General features: G+C 42.4%; 1 protein-coding gene across 1 annotated transcript in view; it reads right to left on the bottom strand.

Moving 5' to 3' along the window:
* Positions 1-23,437, bottom strand: part of lrfn5a (leucine rich repeat and fibronectin type III domain containing 5a) — a 129,683-nt gene that overhangs the window by 59,991 nt on the left and 46,255 nt on the right. Inside the window, exon 2 of the mRNA XM_086127944.1 lies at positions 8,056-8,162. The gene's annotated coding sequence lies outside the window, so the exon portion shown is untranslated. The remainder of the gene's footprint in view (positions 1-8,055; positions 8,163-23,437) is intronic.

Here is a 23,437-nt window from a genome sequence, read left to right as displayed (position 1 = left end):
CTCCCACATTCCAAAAAACATGCATGGCAGGCTGATTGGACGCTCTAAATTGTCCCTAGGTGTGAGTGTGGTGTCCTGCGATTGGCTGGCAACTGATTCAGGGTGTCCCCCGCCTACTGCCCGAAGACGGCTGGGATAGGCTCCAGCACCCCCCGCGACCCTAGTGAGGATCAAGCGGTTCAGAAAATGGATGGATGGATGGATGGCTGTTTTTTTGTAAAATATTTATGCACCACCAGTAGTCATACGGATTCAACCCATTGCAATTCTAATCCCCATAGCTGACAATGAAATTGAAAACTCCTTTTTCTGGAGAGATCATCACCGTTCTGCCAATTCCTTTGTTGCCATGACAATGTTGTGTGGAATACACAAATAAAGATGGACACTCACAAGCACCGTCTCGTCCAGTCTTCGGACGACACCCAGCTATCATTGCGATGGCTTGATGATGGCTATTGGTTATTTTTGATGATTAAGGCTTGTTTAAATGATCTGTGTTTCTTATTGAAAAGCCACAACCTTAGATCATTTGTCTGAATGAATGAATGAATCGATAAAGACACCTTAAGGACAGGGGGTCGAAACTATTCACAGTTTGTCTGAGACATTGATAAATACTTTTGGTGATGGTTCATTTGTCTAGATTGAGCTGTCTGCAGGAACCGGACACATTATTCATCCATCCATCCATCCATCCACTTTCTAATTTGTTTATCCCCACGAGGGTCACGGGGGGTGCCGGAGCCTATCCCAGCTGTCTTCGGGCAGGAGGCAGGGAACACTCTGAAATGGTTGCCAGCCAATCGCAGGGCACGCAGAGACGAACAACCATACGTGTTCACACTCACACCTAGGGAGAATTTAGAATATTCAATTAGCCTGCCATGCATGTTTTTGGAATGTGGGAGGAAACCGGAATACCCAGAGAAAACCCACGCAGGCCCGGGGAGAACATGCACACAGGAAGGTTGGAGCCGGGATCAAATCTATGGCCTCTGCACTGTGATGTCGACGCGCTATGCAGTCAACACTAATATATATATATATATATTTACAAATGTTTGTTACATCTGTTTTTGGTTTGTTTTTACACTGTTTTTGGTAGATCTTATGCTCTGAATGGAAATACACATTCAATCATTTATACAGGGCTTTGCGAGTGCAGTGAGTGGTTGTATAAGGGGAAGAAAAGCGAATGAGAAGAATCTAGCTGTGGTTTTCATCGAAGAAAATGGTAAAAATAGGAATCAGATCGACCGGTAAATCAAAAGCTTTGGCTTCTGGCTTAGCCCCCTCTTCGCCACAATGGGCTGACACAGAGCCCCGGTGGCTTGGTAGTCATTGGGAATTTGGAGACTTTTTGGCAGGGCCGATCCATTTATGGGCTGGTCGCCCCCAAAATGACATGACTTATATGAATGCATCTACAATGTAACTTTTGTTCTCATCCCTGTCCTTCATCTCACCTATGGTCCCACTGCACCAAAGGCAAGTGGAAAAACGTTAGCTTAGTGACCCAAGCCTGCCGAGCCTTCTGCTGGCCTCAACAGCCAAACTGCCCCGAGAGATCCAGACAATGTGCTAACTGTATGGGAAACTGTGTGTGCAGATTAAAAAAAAAAAGGAAAAAAAACATATTCACACATAAACTCAAGCAAGTGAGAGGTAAATGGGAGGTCAACAGAGGAAAAATGACATGAGATGAGAAAATTGGCCACATGCACAATGGGATATAAGCAAAAAAGGAATGCCTCTTTTGCAGAAGCAATCACAGTCACAAAAGGGAAAAAAAACATGTTTTTGCAAAAAAGATGTGGGGGAGGGGGGTAGTGAAAGAGATATAGATGAAGTTGACAACTACATATTCTGCTTTTGGTGGAATTTGTTTCAAGAGGGTGGTGGAAAGGTCAGACACATCATTACTTGCACATCACATCTTTCAGTCGACCCATCAGCCATCCACCAATATACAACATCTTGGGATTACCACCATTCATTGATCTCTCCTTTTCATCCATCCATCCAGGCCACAATTCATTAAAGCAAGGAGGATGTAAGAGAAATCTTTGACTTTGATCTCAATTTCCCATATATGCTATCCCAGTAGGTGGTAGATTTTGTTGATGGGAACACCACAACATATTTCCGAATGACTGTGATTTCCCCTAATAGCCCGATTCACTTTCGGTAAACATTGCCATGTTTTACATGGTAAATATGAAAAATGGTATATTTATTTCTTCTTCTATCTTTCCTCCTATTCTGGCTTTCCTTTTTGGAATAGGTTTTCTGGATAGATGCCCTCCCTGACTCCAACCCTCCCAATTCAACCTGCCTTGGAACCAAAACTAAATTGGGTTTACTTGGCCCTCAGGAGCATAGGTAGGATCAGGGCCCCTGGTTGGGTTCCCATCCAAGTATTAACCAGACCTAACCATGTCAGATAATATTGAACATTCTTACAGAATTACGGCTGCCATTCTTCAGGTGGAGAAACCGTTTACTACATTAATAGGACAGATATCAGTTGCATCACTTCACATGGCAATGATAAGAGGAGAGGTCAACAACACAAAATAATTACGCCATACACATAGAGAAAATGAAATTATCATAATGCATTAGTTATTAATCCTTATTTTATGCACGCATTCATCTTCATTCATCATTTCAATCATGGATTTATTTATTTTTTTTACCACGTGTGCAGTGAACTAAAGCCTATCCCATGTAATTTTGGTACCGCCGTGGTATGCTATTGTTTTTAAATCCAAAGGTCCACATAACTATTGTTGATTGTTGTTTCCTTGTTGTTTGTTGCTTCCTTTTCTTGAAATATATATATATACTGTATATATTTTGACAGAGCCCAGTGGTTTGGTGAAAGAGACGAATACATAACTAATTTCCAACAAATATTTCTCATGAAATGAGTGCTCCCTAAGTATCTCAATATACAAATGAATACTCTATAAACGGAGGAACAAAATAATCCACGATCCTGATTGGGCCTTTGGTGGCTTGGGATTCATGGTCTTGAATCAGGTTTTTGGATGTGAGCGCACTGAAGCGCTGTTCTAATAATCCATCCATCCATCCATTTTCAACACTGCTAATCCTGAACAGGGTCTCAGGGGGGTTGCTGGAACTTTCCCAGCAGACTTCAGGCAGCAGGCGGAGTATACCCTGAACCGGTCGCCAGTCAGTCGCAGGGCACATAAAGACAAAAACGACCATTCACACCCACATCCACACCGTCAACGAGTGGGAACTGATCCCATGCTGCCCGCACACAAGTGAGGCGAGTGTACCACTGCAACACCGGCCCAGTGTTAAACTTAAGGCTTGGGGGCCACATCTGGCCCGCCACGTCATTTTATGTGGCCCGCGAAAGCAAATCAAACATGTCAACTTCCATAATGCTTGCTAAAATATGTACCGAAATTTTAAATTCTCATATGTAAAAAAATAAGAAATATTGCAAACATTTTCTTGTTACCAAACCCCTGATTAGAATAACTTAAACAATAGCTGAATAAACTGATATTGAGGACTTCTTCATACGGTTTCAGTCATAACAGCCCTCCAAGTGAAACAGTAACAAAAATGTGTCCCGGGACAAGAATGAGTTTCAAACCCCGACACTACACCATTAGCAACTCTTCTAATCATCAATATTTTTAAGCTTTTTTTTAAGCTTTATGCTATCTCCGTTCCAATCGTCAGTGCATAAACCAACAGTAACAACGCAATTAGAAAGATACATAATCTGTTGAAGGTTTACAGGTTGAGTACCCTCATCAACTGTGCCAGCTTCTGCGTGAACTCGAAGCTCTATTAAGTGTGGCACTTTTTTATTTTTATTCAAAAGCTAAAATACAGTCTGTTGTTTGGTCTCTGCTCATTTCTGTCAGAATCTCTTTTGCAGTTCCGCTGAAGCAAGACGATTACCTAAAAACAAGCAGGAAGAGTCAACAAGCGATGTCTTCCCATTTCAGCTATGTTGTTAGCTCGTTCACAAGACAGTTTGACTGGCAGGCCGTAAAGGATGAACCCAGTGAACCAAAACGTCTTGCACTCATGCGGTGCATTCGGGAAGTAGTCACAGCACTTCACTGTTTCCAAATTTTGATATGTTACAGCCTCATTCCAAAATCGAAAAATATATGTATATATTTTCCCCTCAAACGTCCACACACAATGCCCCATAATTATGTGCTTTTGCAAATGTATTAATCCACATTATTAATTATTAATAGGAAGAAATAACACGAAGAGATCACACGTTGCGAGTGTACATGAGTATTTCCAGCCTTTGCCTCCAAGCTTAAAACTGAGCTCAAATCATCATGTTTCCATTGATCATCTTTGAGGAGTTCTGAAAGCCCATCTGTGGTCAATTCCATTGATTGGACGTGATTTGAAAAGGCACACACCTGTAAGGTTGCACAGGTCATCGTGTTTGTCAGACCACAAACTAAGTTTGAAATAGGAAGTGACAGGATTGTCTTGTGGCACAAATCTGGAGAAGGGCGCAGAAAAAATTCTGCTGTTAAGGTTGCAATGAGCACAGTGGCCTCTATCATCGGTAAATGGACGTTCTGAACCAGGAGGACTCTTCCGAGAACTGGTCGTCTCTCTGATTCCTCAAATCCAATCTTTAGGGCTGACTATCTTCGCAGTTTTTAGCGTGTGCCCAATTCGGATTTGGCCCTGTTCAGACAGGGCCGCATCATTGACCCAGTTGACAGCTTTCTGTAGGAACGACATCGAAACGGAGGTATCACGTGTTGTGTTCATCATCCTCTAATCACAACAACACATCAAATAGTTCCATGAATGCACTTGTTTTGATACGGACCGAATTGCGCTACCTCTCTGCAGACTGATAATAGCAATGCGTTTCCTCAACTGGTTTCAATTCCTTCAGTGTTCTCCATTCCTTTCCCGCTCTGCACTTTGATTGGCGCATTCTGCTGTGGCGCAGTGGACCTTGCGTCGTGTAGAGTGACGTCACGGACGGTCAAAATGGATTCAGATACATCCTGTCCAAAGTGGCTATGAAACTGCCTCAAGAAACTGAAAAATGTTTTTTCTTTTTTTGTGGAGTAGTGGAGTTTTTACCCGTTCATCCTTGCATTTTTCTGTATGCGGTCCTCAAACAAATACGTTTGGACACCCCTGTCTTAATTAGTCACAAGACTACCCATAAACAATACAGTAAAAATCATCCTTACTTTGTCTTATACTTCTCTTGCTGAGTTGGCGCTGTTCTGTCAATACCGAATAAATCATGCTGTTGATAAACACAAATGGATCTTCTAATTTCCATGGTCCATTGGTCACAAGATCGTTATCTAACCTCAGGCGTGATGGAGCAGGCAAACATGTAAAACATCCAGGATACCGGCCCTCGAGAACTGCAGTTGCTTAGCCCTGGGTTAGGCAATAGCGCAATGCACGCCTGCGTAAAACATCAATAATAATACATGTTGTGCAGTTCACCACGATGACAGCACTAATACTTGTAGCATGAGAGGGATTGCAGTCTGGGTGTGTGTGTTTTGTGTTGAATGTCAACTGCTACTACTCCAGGCTCTTCCTAACAATGTGTTGCAGACATATAGGACTGATACTTTTGGAAATTACAGAGATGAGGGGATGTGTGATGAAAGAGGAATAATACGCTTTGAAAATCGACCCCTGGCAAAACATTCTATGTGAACATGTTCATCTGGAAGCGTATGGCGATTGCTCCAGACGGACAAAATTTTATACTGCTTGATGCAAGAACCCACACAGGATTTCACTCACTGAGCCAGGCATGCACAAACAAAGTGGACTGAATCTCTCTCTGCTTCCATTCAAGAAGTCGTTTTCTTTCAGGTTAAAATGCTATCAAGATTACAGATTGAACATTTAATTCTTTGACGCACTGTCCAGTTCCCTTTAGTACTCCCTCATTGTTTTTTCCCCTTTCTTCTTACAAGCTGAGTTCAGTTGTCAACAATATCCCTGAGGGATGTATTGAGGTTTGTTTTAACAACCATCTTGACAGGAAAAAGACAAGCACAAAAGAAGGGAGCAGCAATGGGGGAGAGCAATTCAGCCGCACACAAAGGTAATTTATTCTATTTGGGACAAGATAGAAGATATAAAAGTTTATGGATTTTCATCATTGTTGAAGAAATTACAAAGGGGTACACGGTCAACAGATATTTTTGGGAAATGAAATACAACACAAACGTAACCATGGACTGTATTTTTTATTTTTTTTCTGACTGAAAATGCAAGAGCGGGCCAGCATGTTTTCCATAGCCATGGATGATTAAATAGCCCGGATTCAGTGTTAAATTCTGTTGCAGCAGCGATACATCCCCACAAATCCCCATAATATCTGGTACATTCCTGCTTGGCTCTCGACGAAGGCGGACGCTTTTTGCTCAGCTCCTGCCCTCACCCCCACCCTCTCCTTGCTCGCCACTTAGTCTTTGTGCTGTCTTTGTCTAACTTTTTCCTAGCCTCCTACCGTATTTTCATCCGAAGAACTAACCATGGAATTAGTTGGCTGGTCTCTCGATGCAATCGACAAAATTTTTTCGACGAAAAGAGCAGGCAGTGGGGAGCCTGCTTGCCCCTCGGGGACATTTGCTGCCGGATACGCCCTTGATCCATGGAGAAAGTGGAGAATGGTGTGCCTGTCAATACTGTCCGTTGAGGATGTGGAAGACATCTACATTATCGGCCTTCTGATAGCAGGTATGCTGCTGTTTGGTGTTAGCAGCTTCCTGTTTTATCGCAAAATTCAACCAACGGGAGCGGCTTTATTGGAAGTGAAGAAGCTGCCGGTCATTCTGGATGGTTTGGCGCGAATGTCCAACACTCAGACTCAAGCGGTGACTGAGCTCAACCGCAATATAGATGCAGTTTTTGGAGCGACTCCGTACGATCGACAACAACATGGAGAAGTTGGAATCCGCGCTGCGGAAAGAGACTGCGGATTTCGCTGATCGGCGCCAGTGAAGAGATACAGGCCACGGACTCAAGGCTGTTTGAAATTGTTGGCGGCCGTCCCTCCAAAACAAACAACGCTATCAGGACCCTTTCCCCTGGATGGAAGTATGCATGGAAGCTAGTGCCCCCCACCATCACCCCCCTCCTTCTCGGCCATGGACTGATAAGCCGGGACTGTCTTCATGAGCAGACCTCGACGAAGCAGCTATGACCTGTACACGCATACACATACACAACTGGACAATCACACGCGCATACACATCCTTATTATCACCGTCTTCATCGCGCCGATTCTTTTCCCCCGTGACGTAGTATTATCTGCAGAGCGCTCGGTGACCGTGCAGCTGGTCAGTTAAACTGCGTCGCACTCGCCCCCCCCCCCCCCCCCTTCCCATCCATCCGCCCCCTCATTACATGGTATGTCTTGTGACTTGTTGTAACTGTCATATGCTTATTTATGTGCTTGGGTCTTTTTTTATCCTGGACTTAAATTATCCTCAGAAGAGGATAGTTCGAGCGTGGTTTTTTTTTCCCTCTCCCTACCCAGTGTTTTCCTTTCTGAACTCTGACTGTAAATTTCCCCATTGCGGGACAAATAAAGGATATCTTAATCTTAATCTTACAATGGCTGCATATGTGTGTGATACATGTTTGTTTGTTTTTTTTGCTTTCCCATTAAAAAAAAAAAAAAAAAAACGACACTGGTAAAAGCGCTACTGGGAAATGGACCACCAAGCTTTTCTTCAAAGTGTGCTGGTCATAAGCTTTTCGTCGAGGAAGTTGAACATGAAGGTGTTGGGGTAGATGGGACAATTTCTTCAAAAGTACCTGAAGCTGAATTATCACAAACCAACCAGAACACATAATCAGCATGAATAAGTGAAGAGAGTGGAAATACCCTTTCAGCTACGGCTATGGTCGCTTTGATTGCCTGCGTAAATGTTTGCGTAAATGTTAGACAAACAGTTTGAACTTGTTTCTTAAGCAGTGGCAATGACAAAAAAAAACAAACAAACAAAAAAAACCCCACATGCTTACCTTGAAAGATGTAAACGGTGAAAATCTGCTTCAGAATTCACATGATACAGCAGATTTCCATTGAAGAGGTGACTGGTAGAAAACCTCTTGGTGTCTGTTTTTCTTTACTAGAAAGTAGAGAAAAAAAAGACAACTTAGAAGTCTGCAGTACATCGAAAGGTTTTCTAGTGTTGTCAGCAGCTTGATTGCTTGTTTGGTTTCTAACTTGCAATTGAAGAGCAGCTGTTGTGCACCAAAGAGCAAGTGGAAGTTGAGAGCAAATGTCTTGAAACCTGGCCCACCCGCACAAAACATGGAGCAGATACGGGGTGTCAATAAGTGGAACACTAGTTGCCATTGATCTGACATTACCTCCCCTCCACCATTTGACCTCTCAGTTCCCCGAGCATCTACATTCTCCTCATGCTTGGATTTCCTGTCCCTGTTTGCCCTCTCTGTGCCTCGCTTGGTGCCTGGATATTCGCGCTTCCCTTTCAGTTTTCCTCCTTCAAAGCATCGAGGAGACCGTTGCAACAAAGAATGCTTCTATACTAGCTGAGCCGGCAGGGTGAATGGAAGGATGGGTCAAATTATTTGAGCGAATGAGGGGAAGGAATAAGGAGGCTGAGCCAGATGTGAGTGAAAGCGTCAAAATGGAACAAGTTAGGAAGAGTATCAGGGATTACAACAGTGATTGGGACAATCATTGGAATTGGAAAACAGAAGAGCGGTATAAGAACATGGAAGATGGTTTTCACCACACACAGGACAGAGAGTCTATATGTCCCCCACTCTTGGTGCCCCCCCCCCCACTCTCACTAATAAGGAAAACATCTACTCATATGCATAAGATATATTAATGCTTAATTTAAAGTGCACGGTGACCTATTGAAATTGGTGTATTAAAACACCAATAATAATATTCTAAAATAAACATGCGGCATAAAAAAATATACATCAGTGATCAACTAATTTGACCGATAATTGGCCTGATGACTACTAAAGCCAATATTTTGCATTTTGGCAATTATCTTTTTTTTTTTTTTTAGTTAATCTGACAACCAAGAAGACAACAATTTAAAATGGCGTTATTTTGGCTCTGAATCAGCCGAGGAGAGGTACCTCAGCAGACATAGAGGCTTCTCTATGTCTGCTGAGGTACCTCTCCAGGATGGGCCCGCACACAGCACCATTATCATCAGTACCAGTGACCAATCACAGTCACTGATTACAGCCAATCAGTAGTGAATTTTAAAAGCTGTGTATGGCTGCCCCACCCTTACAGAGTGGTCGCACGAGCAATAGGGAGGTGAAAGATCCTGGACATCACAGGTGTCAAAATCAAGGCCCGGGGGCCACATCTGGACCGCCATACCATTTTATGTGGTCCGCGAAAGCAGCTCAAACATGTCAACTTCCATGATCCTTTCTAAAATGCCTACCACAATTTTAAATTCTCATATGTAATAAATAAGAGCTATACTGCAAATTTCCCCAGTGTATGACAAATAAAGGTTATCTTATGTTATCTTCTCAACATTTTCTTGTTACCAAACCACTCATGATAGTTACAATAATTTAATCAACAGTCATTCTTGACTTCTTTTCTATGGTTTCAGTGATAACAGCCCTCCTCATGAAACGGAAACTAAATGTGGCCTGCGCCAAACATGAGTTTGACACCACTGCTGTACATACTTCAAAGGTAAGTCAATGCAGACTCTACCAAAATTGTAATAAAGCTCAACTTACAAGTACTCGTCACAGCATTATGAGCCTCTCAATGGTAAATAAGCACAAGTGGCAGCTCAGCTCGCTCACAGTTCCTCTAGAGATGGCTGTTAATCACTTGAATTTGCTTACAGTAATTGTACTTTCAATCGTGTAAAGTACATTGATTTACCTTGTTTATTAAATGCGCTACATAAATAAAGCTGACTTGCCTTCGGGGTAACACCGGCTAGTTGACAAGGGGGAGTGGTTAGGTCACAGGCTAACATCCAACTCACTGCTAATTTGGCTCCAGGGAAAGTTTGAACAACTTGAAATATGGTTGCTGGTAACACTGATCGGGAAATAAGTCAAGTCAAGTCAAGTCAACAGTATTTATAGAGCACTTTCAAACAGCCATCGCTGCATACAAAGTGCTGTACATGGAGCAATTTAACATGCACAATAAACAGTAAGACAAATCGGTAATAAAGGCGGTAGAAAGCACCAAACAGTAAAACCAAGAACAAATCTAAGTCATGCTGAGTCGAATGCCAAAGAATACAAGTGAGTTTTGAGGAGGGTTTTGAAGATGGGCAGCGAGGAGGCTTGCCGAATGTTTAGTGGGAGGTCATTCCAGAGAGAAATAAGGATGAAAGAAAAAAAAAGCCAGTATGGTGGAGAGGGCAACTGCATGTCAGACACACCAGAATGACGGAAAACCGACAAAAGGAACCAGAGAGAGGACACATTCTTCCACAGCTGTGTTGATGAGATGTTTATTTCTCTGCTGGCCAGTAGCTGTGTTGAGGATAAACTTTTGTTGAACTTAAAAATAAACGTAATGACTGAAATTTAAATTATATTGAAATGTTGGTAAGCTTTATTTACTGTAGAAAACTTTAGGAAGAAATGTTCTCGTTTTCATGTAACTTTAGACGGCAAGCTGCTGAGCTTGGTAGCTCCTTGCATTTTTTATTCGAATTTTAAAACAAAGTTGGCTTTTTTTCCAAGATCTAAAAGCCTTTAACATATTGCAAATCTGAAAAGTCAAGTGTTGGAGTTTTTATTTACTATTTAGCTAGTGCTAAGCTAAAAATGGATTTTCATGTTCTGTCCAGCATGCCAGTGGTCAAACTCCCTTCATGTCCCGCTGTGATGCAGTGAGGCCAGCAATGAAGTGCGTTGACCACTTAACAGTTGAATTTAATGCTAAATAGCCGGCCAAATATTCCTATACACACAAACACTTCCGTGACTTTGGCTCAAATGTAGCAAGGTTCGCGCGACGCATGCACATCTCCCACTGGTACAGGTCACACATGGGTGACACCTTCCTCTTTTTATGTAGTGCTGTGCGATCATATTACGACATGAAACATAGCATCACATTAAAAATGTCCAATTTTATTTTGTCGAGTGGGATCAGTGGCAGTGACTCCTCCGCTTGAGCCCCGACAACTGCGGCTTTGAAGCCTCAACATCACCGACTTGGGAGCGCACTGCTGCTAAGTTAGCAACTTTGATGGCTCGGAGGAGGGAGGTTTTACTTAATACACTCATGCAGCGCTAGCTGACGTCCATTACGTTGTGTTAGCTCTGCTGCTCGGAATGTCGTTTCAGTCTTGAGGCATCCATCCAACGATCCATTTTCTGACCCGCTATACTCACAAGGGTCACGGGGCGTGCTGGAGCCTATCCCAGCTGTCTTCGGGCAGTAGACGGGGGACACGCTGAACTGGTTGCCAGCCAATCACAGGGCACACAGAGACGAACAACCATCCGTGCTCACACTCACACACAATGTGGGAGGGAACCGGAGTACCCACAGAAAACCCACGAAGGCACGGAGAGAACATGCAAACTCCACACAGGAAGGGCGAAGCCGGGATCGAACTTGCGGCCTCCGCACTGTGAGGTTGACACGCTAACCACTCGTCCACCGGGCCGAGGTGGACGAGGACGAGGCATGACCAGCTGATTTCCACAAAATGCAAATGCAACACTAATGTAAAAGATTGGTTATTCTTGTTTTGAGAGGTTATACCTGGAGACTGGAGAGACACGGAGGGATTACATCGCAATGCCACTGCTTGATGCACTTTGTCACAAGTGCAATTATTTGTTAAAATGTCAGGAGGAAACACAAGCAAGCTTAACAAACAGAGAAGAGGTGCATCTCCCAACAAAGAAGTGCATTTTCCACTCCGAGAGCATGTTTCAGCCTCGGTGCTCAACTTGTTTTCTTTTCCTCTAAAGAATTATTTAAATCATGTTAAAAAGGTATGAAAGTAATTTGTTCAAAAAAATTTTTGGGAGTAACTCTTCGTTCTTTATTTATTTATTTAATATTGTCTTTGTACATCCACAGCAAATTGCAATTCACAGCAACAAAGCATTCTAGCTGTCCCTAATAAAATTATTATTCACTTCACTCTTTTGGTCAGTAGTTTTTTTTTTATTCTTATTTTAAGTAATGTCATTGAGAGAAAATGTAAGTGTCCTAATGTCAGTAAGTCTGTCAATATTATCGTATATGGTTGTGTAAAATACCAAAGTAAGTGAACTTTTTTTTTTCTATGAACAAAGTCTTTGGAGGACACTCACAAGAAACGAGGCACCATTCCGTCAACAGAAAACAATCTTCTATTATATAACATCAGGCATCTTATTTCACACCACACTGCACACTTGTCCAATTTGCCTTTGTACCAGAATTCTGCTTCATAGGTTACAGCTGGTTTATTATTTAGTGTGCTCTTAGCATGGGCAACGTGCACATACTCTGCACATAGTCTTGCTCGCAAAGGGATGGGGGTCTGTACTAACTAAAAAATGTCACTGTGATATCATCCATCAGGGTTTGAACAAATTTGAACACATGCCACCTTCACTTGTTTGTAGGTCTTGCCTCCATCAGGCAATTAAATACATGCTCTTTTAGTTATTTTTGTACCACTGATGTTCAATAATATTCAGTATTTTAAATGACCACATGTATGCCAATGGACATCCTTAAAATTCTTCCTTTACGATGTACAGTCCATCAATCCATTGAACAACTTTACATATGATCATAGTCAGGGTCATGAAGAACTGCTGATTTTTCTTCCTTACCAAATTTGAGATTTTAGCAAAACTAACACTGTTCTGTGCACATAAAATATCTCTGAAGTGGCAGATACAGCAGATGGGCAGTCATGATTGCACTCCAACATATCTCACCTGTGAGATACAATTCTAGTTGCCTGGTTGAATCACAGTGGTCCGTTTTATACGACACTATCTATACTGTATCTACACTGTCATTTTCACGCAATACCGCTGCCCAGGCTGCCACAAAGACACACATGTAAACACACACAATGTAGAGTCACAAAACAACTCAAAGGTTACCGTATTTTCCGCACCTTAAAGCACTTAGTAGAAGAGGCACCTTCAATGAATGGCCTATTTTAAAACTGTTTTCATATGTAGGGTGGACCGCATAATAAGGCGCATAGAACAGAAGCTACAATAGTGACTGCGGCTGTGTTATGCATCCACTAGATGGAGCTACACTAAATGGAATACAATACAATACGAGACAATACAGATTTATTTATATAGAGCTTTCACAACCGCTGCAGCTGTAAACAAAGCACTTTCCAGAACATTTAAAATACTATGTCCAAGAAATCCGAATATTGATCCATATATAAGGCGCATCCGGATTATAAGGTGCATTGTCGGCTTTTGAGACTATTGAATGCTTTTGAGTGTGCCTTATCGTGCGTAAAATACGGTACTCTTGCTGATGTAAAACTGCAAAGCACAAACTAATGTATGTGCCATATGATTAGTTTGCATGATGTATGGCTGAGTCCATAGATTGAAACCACTGTCAGGCAGGCAGTCAGTCTTTTGAATTATTAAAACAGGCCAGTAACCAGGGGAATGCGTGTTTATCTGTCCATGTGTGTTTTAAATAGTTTATGGACACAAATGCAGCCCTTCATTGTATAACTGTAAAATTGAAAGGCTGTCCAAAATAAATATACTGTATAAGGAGACAGAAAGGCCGACTCTGTTTGGGACATAGACAAACTGTTCTTGGATAGTCACAGCTTTCACAATTGTCCAGTCTGGCAACCTCAGGATCACATATCTTTGCCCATGATACACCTTTGTCGGGAACATCACACCGAGACCTTCACCAACAAGTAAATCATGCTTGTCAGTATATTAAATATTGCATGAGACCGCAGAGTATTGCATGAAACCTCCGTTTCGCAGGTAAGCTCCAGCCCTCAATTCGTTTCATATGCTTTGGGTGGTAGTTAAATGTCAGAAGTAATCAGATGCTAGAATGCATTTAAAGGTAGCCAGTTTTCGAGACCTGAGAGATAACAAGCAGCTCAGACATCCAAAAGGAGCATTAGTTAGAGAATCCGGAGAAGGCTGAGGTTTGTGCATGACATTGGCAGGTGCATAAAGGGGAAGCCAACCCCAAAATGTTTTTGACAATATTATGATCTGGGTAGCCACACTTATCTAAACACGTCATTCTGATTAATATTACATTTGTGGAAAATGAGTTCAGCAATAAAATCGACCCGTTTTTGTCCATCACAGGAGGCGGCCAGAAAGTGGAAAAATGGTCGCCCACTGCAATGGACAAAAACAGTGGATTTTGCTGCTCATTGTTGATAATGCAGATTTGTTTTCCACCCTCTTGTGGCTGCGATGGCGTTGCTTGTGATCGTAGAAGTGGTGTACTGTGGTTGTGCGGCATAAGGTGAGCTTGCTGTTTCCATTCTTATCTCCTCTCGCCTTGGTAGTTGTTGCGTTTGCTGCAGTGTGTTTTTATCTCTTTGGGATGTGCTTAGTATGGCGGCCGTCCGCGTTTGTCCGACTGCCAGCGGAGTTGCCTTGTTGTTGCCTGTGCATATTTGCTGCTGAAGGTGGCATCACTCAGCTTGGCAGCTTGTGGTGTTGTAACGGAAAACGCTGCTGCGTTTCTCCAGCGATTTGCTTTGATGTGCCTCTGCTAGCGACGGTTGCCTCCGTGCACCCTTTCTTAGCTTTCGGCATTGCATGGCTTATTCATATTTATGAATAAAAACACATCTGCGGAGCGCCAAATCTTTTTTTGCCTGCACCTCCATCAAATTTTCCAAATCGCGTTCCTTACTCTGGCACATAAATAGAGATGCATCCATTTTTATGCCGAGCGCAATCAACTTTCTGTGACCGAATTATCATATGCATTGGGGGCAAGGTAGCTCTGTGCACCTGCACGTCCAGTCAGGCACATCAAGGTCCCAAACAGACTGGACATGGTATGGTACTACAATGAAGATGCACCCGTCTTTAGCGCACAGGCACCTGCCGAACAAAATAGGTGTTCACTGTGTCAAATATATATACAGTATATATACACATATATACACACACACACATATATATATATATATATATATATATATATATAGCCTTGACGAGATAATTAATTTTCTTTAGGAAAACTAATTTTTTCACTACAAACAGTTTCTCTCCGATTTAGTTTAGCTCGTATTTGTGATCTTCCAATGGCTTTAAACAAGACCGAAATCAAGCGGATGGATAAATGACAGATGTCAGAAAAATATCAAAGACTACATAAGTTACCAAGTAAATGCAAAATGTGATCTTTTGCTAGTTGTCCTATCGCAATGGTATTGACCGACTGCAAATCAATTCTAAGTTTTTTTTACATTGATTATTAATGGTGCAAGACAGGACACAAACTGTTCAGTATGTCAAATATGGTGATGTATACGTGCTTACTTGACTATCTATTCGATTTATTTGCTGCTGAGTAGTATACGTCCACTGTGGGCCTAATTAGAGAATTATTTTGTGCTGTGCATTATTTGGATAGAGCAGCATTCATCCTCTGAGATAGATAAACATTGTGTGTTTCCACTACAAATGTTCTTTTTGAATTCATATAATTTATTAAAAATATGTTAACAAATGTTATGATTAGTGGACTGTAAAATCTTTTCACGGATTTTTTGTGAAGTCTTGCTCGTGGGAATGAGAATATAGGCAGAAGTAATGTTTGGCCCTTTGCAAAGGTTTTGAAATGAAAAGCATACATTAATAAAACAATGTATAAACACACAATGAAAGGTGTGAAACTGAAAATATGATCTGTCAAGATATCAGGTAAAAAAAACATTTCTTCGGTTTATAAGAATAGTACCAAATTTTCTGCACTATAAGGCACTTCGGATTATAAGGCGCACCTTCAATTAATGGCCAATTTTAAAACAGTTTTCATATATAGGGTGCACTGCATTATAAGGTGCATAGAGTAGAAGCTGCAATAGTGCCTCGAACAAAGCCATGAGAACTGGTCACAAACATGGACATGCAACAAAAACAGAAATGGTATTGCAAAACAATAAATGAAATACAAAAGTTATTGATTCAACAAAAAGAAACACAAACCTCATGGGCTCACATCCACAAGGGGCTAAATATCCTTTGAAGTCTTGCTTGTCTCCTTCGTTTCATCATAACTGCACAGAGCTCATAAAGGAGTTGTCTGTTTGAGTGTGTGTTAGCGAATGCACATCAATTAGTGTCGGGCAGAACCCTTTTAGGTTACAACTGGTTCCTGCTATTAATCACTACTCGATGACATAGGAACACAAACCTGCGTGGGTTTTCTCCAGGTACTCCGGTTTCCTCTCACATTCCAAAAACATGCATGGCAGGCTGATTGAACACTAAATTGTCCCTGCGTGTGAGTGTGAGCGTGGATGGTTGTTCGTCTCTGTGTGCCCTGCGATTGTCCGGCAACCGGTTTAGGGTGTTGCCCACCTACTGCCCAAAGATGGCTGGGATAGGCTCCAGCATTCCCTGCGACCTTTATGAGGATAGAGCGGATCGGAAAATGGATGGATCAATTAAGAATGTACACATCTTCACATCCATCAGCTTAGTTGGAATCGTGGATCGTGCTGATTTCCACGCCCATGATTATATTTACTATAATGGTGTACTCCTGCAAGCAAGTGACAAAAACGAGGACAGAAGTGCAGACTTGTGGATGCCTTTCACATTTACTTTTGCATAAACATGAGGGATTTTCAGGAAGGAAAAGCACACCATGGTTCACCACTGTGAAGTTCCAGCATTGAACAGCGATAAAAGTGAATTGCAAATAAGCCCTGCGCCTGCTGAATGAACACATGTACTGTACATAAAGCATAATGACATCTCTGTGGGAAGCACAGTAAACACCAGCTGCAGGCACACTCAAATCTAGCACCAATGAAAAGTTAAAGGAGGAGAAAAGGAAATGTTGAAAATCTTCAGTCTTTTTTTTTCCGAAAATAATGTTTGTTTTATGGACACACTCAAGATTCTGTCTGAAAAACACAATCATGAACACTCACATTCACAGAACATTCAACAACCATTTTCTACCACTTGCCCTATTCAGTGGGTGGCATGGTGGCTGACTGGTTAGCACGTCAGGCTCACGGTTAGGTGCAGGGTTTGATTCTGGCTTCCTATGTGGGGTTTGCATGTTCTCCCTGTGCTTGTGTGGGGTTTCTCGGGGTACTCCAGTTTCCTTCCACATTCTAAAAACATGCAGAGTAGGTTGATGGAACACCCTCAATTTTATGTCGGTGTGATTGTGAGTGTGAAAGCTTGTTTGTCTATGTGTGCCCTGCGATTGGCTGGCAACCAGTTCAAGGTGTACCCCGCCTACTCCCCGAACACAGCTGGGATCGGCTCCAGCACGCCCATGACTGTCGTGAGGATAAAGCGGATCAGACAATGGATGGATGGATGTAAAGCGGATGGACTGAAGTCCAGCCAAGCTTTGGGCAAAAGAGATGATTATCAGTTAATCATACGGCACCTCAAGAGCAGCGACCATTCTTACTCACGTTTTTGCCTTTGTCCATTAGGACCGCCACGATTATCTCGATGATCAAAATTGTCAACAATTATTGAATTACATCCCTTATGTTTTGATGCTTTGTTTTCCTCTCACAACTGCCTCATTGCTCGCTGACTGCTTGCCTTGACTGCTCTCACTAGCACAACTGAAACGCTCTCATGCACACTACTGATCCAATGTTGACCGAAATGACTAATGGTGATAAATTGAGTTCGCCTATATACAGATTTCCTCTTGCGTGCAAATGCACCTGCTCTGTGAACATTGAGGCGATCTGTTTAAAGTGCAAATAGCATCATGAAGAAAAAGGAGCACACCAGGCATGTCGGTCATTGATTAGTCTTTCGAAGTATCCCGTCATTCGTCAGAAAAATGGGGGTTGTGCAGTCACGGAACTTCCATCAGTATTGGCAGTTAATGCACATATAAAATCGACAACAATCTAGGGCTAAGCACATTTTAGTGTTGGGCATTATAACCCCAGATGCAAGCACAATTAAGTGATTTCTGCCATCTAGTGGCAAATGGTGCTATCACAACTTCAAACTATACAGTGGAACTGCGCTATTCAAAGGGGTTAAGGACAGAAAAACTCCAATAATTGATGCACACTGAAATGTACATGATCTTTTGGGGGGGGGGGGGGGGGTCATGTTTATTATGCCCCACCCCACCCCAAATTAGGTTTTCTCCTTTCAGAGTTTGGGCGAGGGCTGCGTGTGGCCCGCAGGCTTCCAGGTGCCCATCCCTGGTCTAATTTGTATGTAGATCTGAATGTAAGTGTGACTGGCTGCTTGTCTCGGTGAGCCCTGTGATTGGCTGGTGATCAGTCCAGGGTGTACCACACTTCTCGCCTCAAGTTAGCTGGCTCCAGCACACCCGTGACACTAGCGAGATACAGATCTTGAATAGATGGACAAACATTTCCAAATAGACTTGAGGGGTTCAATTTGTGTGTGTGTGCGTGCGTGCGTGTGTGTGTGTGTGCGCGTGCGCGCGCGCGCATGGTCACGTGCAGCATTTTTCTGTGTTCATATATGTGTTTTGGAGGTGTTGGTATCCAGCTGGTCCATTTTCCATCCCAGCATCTGCCATTATTTCTATCCTCACACACATGCCTGTCCTTCCACCATTCTGCTCTTCACTCCTACCCCACTGGCTCATCCCATCATCCCTCAGAACATCTGGCATCCTTGTTGTTGTATGAAAAAAGGGATTCATGTTTTCTCTGTTGGTCAGTATAGCTAGCCAATGTAGCATCTGATTGCACAGCAGGAGATGAAAGTACCACAGTGGACAGTGAAAGAAAATGTTGCATGAATGAAAATATCAAAAACAATTTTGGTGCCTTGCTTGAAAGAACTTTAACAATAACCAGTTGCAATTTCTTAATGTCCGCAGCAGGTCTTGTACCGTGACCTCAACATTTATCACAGTCCAGCCCACTGGAAAAGGAATCAACGCTGATCTCCCAGGGCGCCTTTAAGCTCATAATACTCGTACAATAATACGATACAAGATGAGAGGCACCCCGGGAGTTGGAGAATCCTCACAGGCCCGCCTGTTGAAGTGCGCTTGAGTGGAGGAAGTGCCATACTCTGATCTCAGGAAAGCAAAGGCATGCGTTTAGACTTGTCATCAAATATTTCCCCCACCCCTAATGTTTCAATAAACATCCTGGGTGAGCAGCTGAGTGCACTCAACCTCCAAGTTCAAACTCACCAAAGGAAACACACACTTTTTTAGACAGAGCGGCAAACGCAGCAACAAAAATATGTAAAGGTAGGTGAATTGAAGTCTCTCAATTGCCCAAAGGTGTGAGTGTGTGTATGAATGTTTGTTTGTCCATAATGTATGTGCCCTGTCATTGACTAGCAACCAGTTAAAGGGTGACCACAACCCTTGTCTGAAGTCAGCCGCGATAGGCTTCGGTTACACACCCAAATAAGGACAAACGGTATTCTAAATGAATGGATGGATGGTTGAATGTTTCCTTTGGAAAATAAATTGGGAGAGAAATTGAAACAAATTTGAGGATGCCCAGGTAGCTGGAAAGCTTCCCCTGCATATGGCAGTGAAAAGCAGAAACAAGGTACCCTTGTGCTCATGTCTCGTGCAAATGAGGCTTACCCTACAATCCCACTACAGGCAACTATGCAATATGTAAACTCTTGTAACACTATCAGAGGAGCAACAGGCAGCTCAAAAGACGTACTGCAATATTCTGCAGTGGGTCTTCAGCCCTTTTATGCACAAATACATCATCCTGGTCAACATTTTAATATCAAAATCAGTAGTAAATAATTATACAACATGGATTTCCTTCCAATATCGTCACATAATGAAACAACATGCATACAGATAAATCTTAATTTGCATTTTTCCCCACAGTGAGGATATAGTTTTCAAAACACCAGCAAGATGTGAAGCCTCACTTGAGTCCCTGCCGCCCTCCAGCTCAATAACGCGCAGGCATGGCATCTACATTGCTAGCATGACTTATTCATGATGTAGTAATATCAAACATGAAATATTGCCTGATGTTATATTTTTCGGAATGAACAATATAAGAGGTGATGCCCCGTAGAACGGTGAGATCGCCGCTTGTAGTTGTCCAGATTTCCCACAATACTGTTAAATGTTTAGACTTCAATTTGAACTAGAGAGCTGTCGAATTCCTTCGTTTTAAATATTTCTGCTGACCAGAGTTAAACAATCAGGCCACAGAACGATAACAGCCTTTGCGAGGGGCTGTGTGTATCCCCGAGAGGCTCAGTGAGCAGCTCTGCATGTGAGAAAATGATTGACACGTCCCCATGTCACACCTTCTGTCGTTACAGTCTCTGATGGGCTTGTTTCGTCATGCCATGACAGCTTTTAAAATTATAATTCAAAATCAGATTAGAGGCATTAGATGGAGCAAGAGATGAATATTTCTTTCAAAATATCATCTTAATAATATTCTACTGTCAGCTTGTGCAAAAAATGTGAGTGTTTTTTTTTTTCAAACTCTGTAGTCCACCTTTAAGTGCTGTGACAGGGTACTGGAAAAGCGAGAAACTCAACAAAAACCTGGGACGCACTAACAGATATAAGATAAGAAAACCTTTATTAGTCTCGCAATATTGTAGCATTTGTACAGTACTTATACCAGAAGTAAACAAAAGCTTCGATACTACAACACCAATGTCATTTTACCTCCCTGACATATACCATTTAGACAGCTGGAGAAGGAGCCATGTCGATATATTTTAAGGTAAACAGTAATAACAACAGTTAGCGGACTTCCAATTATGTCCTGCAAGATGGCCAAAGAGTTACATATGTCGGCCATCCCACAAGCATCAATATTCCGGAACGCTGTCATACACGCTGTTTGACTCTGGCTGAGCCAGCCATGCTCCCAGATCTAAGCCATGGCAGACGAGGCTGGGATCAGGCAGGCAATGCCCTGCAGCACAGTGCATCCAGTCAAGAAAATTAAACGATGGTGGAGTAAAGTACAGTGGAACCTAGAGCTAGGGCGATAATTCAATATCAATAAGTATTGCTAGAGACACGTGATTGATATCAATAGAACATTTCTTTGAAAAAACGTTCGATAGAAGAAAATTAGGAAGCAAACCCTGACCCTGGCATTGGGCGAGTTGTCGGCGGTAAACAGCTGACTCCATACATGAAGTAGCTAACCAATGAAGAAGAAGCAGCTGTAATTTTGTATTACTGTGTTACACATTTACCTGTATTTTCTCATTGTGTTCAAGTTAAAAGCTGACTTTTTTTTTACCTCACTGCTGCTAATTGTGATACATCTTATAGATTTTCATTACCGTATTTTCACGACCATTCGGCGCACCGTGTTGTTGGGCGCAGTCTCAGTAAGGGGTGCTATTTCTGTATTTGACACATACACAAAACGCACTGTATTATTGGGCGCAGCCAGGTATGGTAAAACATACGGCAGCTTAAACATACGGCATGCATGCACGCACGCTAAAAACGTTTTTAAAAAGGCAACGGAAGCAAAACTGAGTGCGGTTGTACTTTATTTCACCATTTTACAATGTACTCACGTGACTGGTACCTGCTAGGGGCGTGCCTTTAGCGTCCTCTTACACGCCCACCCTTCACTCATTGGCGACTGGTACCTGCGAGGGGCGTGCCTTTAGCGTCCTCTTACACGCCCACCCTTCACTCATTGGCGACTGGTACCTGCGAGGGGCGTGCCTTTAGCGTCCTCTTACACGCCCACCCTTCACTCATTGGCGACTGGTACCTGCGAGGGGCGTGCCTTTAGCATCCTCTTACACGCCCACCCTTCACTCATTGGCGGACTTCCGCATGCCTGTCGTCACTCACTCCGCCTTTTCTCTATATAAAAAGCGTGTCGGCCAGAGGTGCTCTCAGTCAGGCTTTGGAACTCGGCGCATACACTAGACGCTCCGCATTATAAGGCGTCCTGTCCATTTTGGAGAAAATTTAAGACTTTTAATGGCGCCTTATAGACGTGAAAATACGGTACTCCAACGACACTGGCTCTGAGGTTATTTTTATTCTATTCGAGTGCTATACAGTACATGGTAAGAGATATGTTCCCTTTAATTTTCCACATGTCTGTACATTCACACAAATTCCTTGAGTATACCTAAGATCATGGTGAGCAATATCAAACAGGCACACGGCCACCAAACCAGTACCACACTTGTCCAAAAACCTACGATTATACGTTGCATGATGTACTGTAGGTAAAATTAAAACCACCGACTCTATCTGTAAAAATTGAACAAATGATTTAATAGAGCAACATGAATAAAATCAACCCTGGTTTGTTACGTTCATGATACCACATACATCATTTTAAGCACAATTAAGTCTCAATACAATCAATACGGTCCCACATTGCCCACTCATAAATAATGGTAACGTGTCAGTTCATAAAACCCCCCGAAAAATTCTCGTCAACTGATCTCTGAAAAGGCGAAAGAACCTCATTTAAGAGACAAGTAAACAACGCCCATATTTGGAGTTTCCGAATGGACTGGTCTGTCACCGGCAGCGTCACATCAGTGGTAAGTGTGAGTGTATCTGTACCCATGTAGGCTTCAAACAAGAGTAGAACAACTGAGTTGCACTCTTGATTGCACTACCGAAACTGGAAGGCAAGTAGGAATGGTCTGGTGTCCAGTTTGTAGATTAAACCTGGTGGAAATAAATCAATGAGTGTACAAATTTAATGCATGTGTGTGGTGCGCGCCAGCGTCACGGTGTGTAATGAGAGGATGTGAGCAGTGCGCAATTGCTCACTAGAAGGAACGTTGGGCAAAGATTATGAGAAAAACATACAGATGGACATTAAACTGTCAGTAATGACATGGTGTTAGTCTAAAGTTTGGAGATCAATTTAGGTTATGTCCACGAAAAGTTTCTGTTTTGTACTTCTGAACAATATTTGATGCAAACAAAACACAAAACGTAACAGTACTGGCACAAGTAGAAAAACTACCCAAATAGACGTAACCTCCAATCCAACACTTCGGGCTGATTGATGATCAAGACAAATGATTCAACAACCTCTTAGACATGCAGAAAGACCGGTTTGATGATCTCACCTTCCCATTCAAAATGTCTGCCTTCATCATCGAACCAGCTGTTATGCTTTTATAACTTGTCAAGTGTGGAGTACTTGCTCGTGTCCTGATTCCATACTGACGATAAAATGTCCACGTTTTACATGCCGCTGAGATAACT

The sequence above is a fragment of the Hippocampus guttulatus genome, chromosome 13 (assembly GCF_054856545.1).
Source record: "Hippocampus guttulatus isolate MCC_2025c chromosome 13, RoL_Hgut_1.0, whole genome shotgun sequence".
NCBI classification, from domain to species: domain Eukaryota; kingdom Metazoa; phylum Chordata; class Actinopteri; order Syngnathiformes; family Syngnathidae; genus Hippocampus; species Hippocampus guttulatus.
Note: the sequence above shows the minus strand (reverse complement) of the source record. Positions and strands in the feature narration are given on the sequence as shown.